Source organism: Danio rerio, chromosome 15, assembly GCF_049306965.1.
Source record: "Danio rerio strain Tuebingen ecotype United States chromosome 15, GRCz12tu, whole genome shotgun sequence".
Taxonomy (NCBI): Eukaryota; Metazoa; Chordata; class Actinopteri; order Cypriniformes; family Danionidae; genus Danio; species Danio rerio.
Genome location: NC_133190.1, coordinates 1,187,501 through 1,190,220, shown reverse-complemented (window position 1 = coordinate 1,190,220; position 2,720 = coordinate 1,187,501). Strand labels below are relative to the sequence as shown.

The 2,720-nt window shown below is 43.1% G+C and overlaps 1 protein-coding gene across 1 annotated transcript in view; it reads right to left on the bottom strand.

Annotated features, from left to right (window-relative positions):
* Positions 1-754: 754 nt before the first annotated feature.
* Positions 755-2,720, bottom strand: part of mlf1 (myeloid leukemia factor 1) — an 18,327-nt gene continuing 16,361 nt past the window's right edge. The window contains exon 8 of the mRNA XM_021481409.3: positions 755-2,720. This exon is cut by the window's right edge and continues 1,148 nt beyond it. The gene's annotated coding sequence lies outside the window, so the exon portion shown is untranslated.

Below are 2,720 nucleotides of genomic sequence, written 5' to 3'. Positions count from 1 at the left end.
CGAGTCCCGGCTGGGTCAGTTGACATTTTTGTGTGGAGTTTGCATGTTCTCCCCGTGTTGGCATGGGTTTTCTGCAGGTGCTCCAATATTATTATATAACAATAACATTCATCCATTAATTTTCCTTCGCTTAGTCCCTTTATTCATCCAAAAATGCCACAGCGGAATGAACCGCCAACTTATCCAGCATGTATGTTTTACACAGCAGATGCCCTTCTAGCTGCAACCCAGTACTGGGAAACACACATACACCATACACACCTATGTGCTTGGACTGTGGAGGAAACCGGAGCACCCGGAGGAAACCCATGCCAACATGGGAAGAACATGCAAACTCCACAGAGAAATGACAACTGACCCAGCTAGGACTCGAACCTGTGACCTTCTTGCTGTGAGGCCACAGTGGTAACCACTGAGCCATGTCGCCCCAAATTAATAACATACTTTTGATAATCTGCCTACTTCAAGTCAACTGTCTTAAAGGGACACAGAACTGAAAATGACTCTCCCTCATGTGGTTTTAAGCCTTTTCGTGTTCCTTTCCTCCGTTAAACACAAAAGAAGATAGTTTGAAGAATGCTGGTTGCTGGGTTCCATTGATGTCCATAGTAGGAAACAAAATACAATGAAAGTCAATGGGTGCCAGCTATCAGCATTCTTCAAAATATCTTCTTCTTTTTTGCGTTCAACAGAAGAACAAGTGAAGGGGCGTTTAATTATTTTGGGTCAATGATGGATCAAATCAGGAGGCAAATGACGCTAGCGGATCACAGACCAGCACAAACTTCATTTATTTCTGTATTTGTTGTTCAGTGTGTTGATAAACGCAGGATTTTCAACAGTACTCAAAGCTTTTCCTTGATAATTAGCTCATAAAAAACGCTGTAAAAAGTATTGCTAATACCAAGTAGTCAAGGAAGTGAAAACTGAAACGTTGATATACAGATGTCTACCTCCATGCACATGTTTTTGAGGGTGTATATGATGATTACTGCAGAATAAACACATTCACATCATCAGTGCATTACAGAAGGGACTCCCGGATATGGTCCTGTTCATGGCTCCGGTTCCAGCATCTGTCAGATAGATATCTGCTTTATAGACATGGCCTCTTTCCTCTGGCTTTATTTCTTACACACATTTACAGACAACGAAAAGAAAGACTTGTATTTTTAAGAAAAGACGTTAATAGTGAAACAGACTTGATAATATTTCAGCATGTTTGTGTTTGGAGAATGGATGGTTTAAAGCGATAGTCCATCCTAAAAATGAAAGTGTCCTGTTAACTTAAGCTGAGTTCAGACTGTGTGATTTTGACTCGCTGACAGGTTTTGAGAAATCACAGGCAAATCGGTGCTCGTGAGTGACAATCACACAGTGTGAACTATCAAAGACGAGATCTGAGAGAATCGGAGCTGTCTGCAATTCAAATCCTGCCAATGAGTTCTGACTGAAAATAACATCTGCGATCGCCTACAGCCAATGAGAGAGCAGCATTCACTAGTGTGTGTGTACCTGCAGGCCAGCGGGAGGCTGGGGAGATGTTTAAAGCGCTCATTTAGTTTATTTGGACCCAAGAAATAGAGGAAAAACTAGTGGAGGTTTGACAGGAGCGCCCGTGTCTGTTTGACGTTTCATACAGAAAGTTAAAGAAGAAAGTTAAGGAGAGATAGATAATTCCCTTCAAACCCAGGTGAGCAAATCTGTACATTTTCTAGCCATCAAAGGCGTCTTTCTCGTTATGTAGTTAATAACAAAAGATATACGATGTGTTTTTGGCTGTGAGACGTAGTTTCAAGAGTTCCCACTTATGCTTGGCATTTATAGCAGGTTTGGCATGAGAGAACCCTGAGCTCGGAGATATTTGAGCCCAGGGCTCCCGCCCGGTCAATAAGCACATCAGGGGATCCGAGATCAGGTCGGTCTCGAGAGCTCCCCCTTTAGAAAGGGGAGAAAAAGGAGGAGATGGGGTGGAAGGGGGGATTCTTCCAAAACAAAGATAGAGCAATAAGGAGAAAGTGATCCATTTATATTAAGCTAGGATCATTCTGATTGGATTATTACTGATTACGGATGAGAGGCCAGCAGTGCACGATCATATCACGTGCTCCTCTCGAAATTAGTTTGTGAAACTTCACTTAGACGAAGTTGTCGGCGATTCTATCTATTGTAAAGTCATGCATGGTGAAAGCCCCTGTCGCCGATTCATCTTGCAGTGTAAACAAATCTGCGACAAAATGCCAGCCCAGATAGTCATGCAGTGTGAACACATCTGCGACACGACTAAAAAGTGAAACTCTGTTGTTTTTGCGTTAATTCAAGCAAATTCGTTTCTCCGGTTTGAAACTAATTTTTGAAGCTGCGTCACGGCTATGAGATCTTAGCGAGTATTCCGGTGTGTAGACTGGACGTCCGTACCTGGGAGTACCTTATGACGTCTCTGAGTGTGCTGCATTCATTCATGAGTAAGACTTGGTTTAAACCAATCAGAGAGCTCTATTGTGTATGAGGTGAACTTCATTAATATGCATGATCGCTTCCAAGACTGTTTTGACCAGTTAAGGCTGATTTACACTTCTGCGTCAAGCGCACGCGTATGCTACGGCGCAGCCTACGTGTTGACGCATAGCCCTACGCCGTGACCGTCGCTGATGTGCACCTATCAAAAAATGTAACTACACGTCGCACAGATGCATAGCGCAAGCTCTGTGATTGGTCGG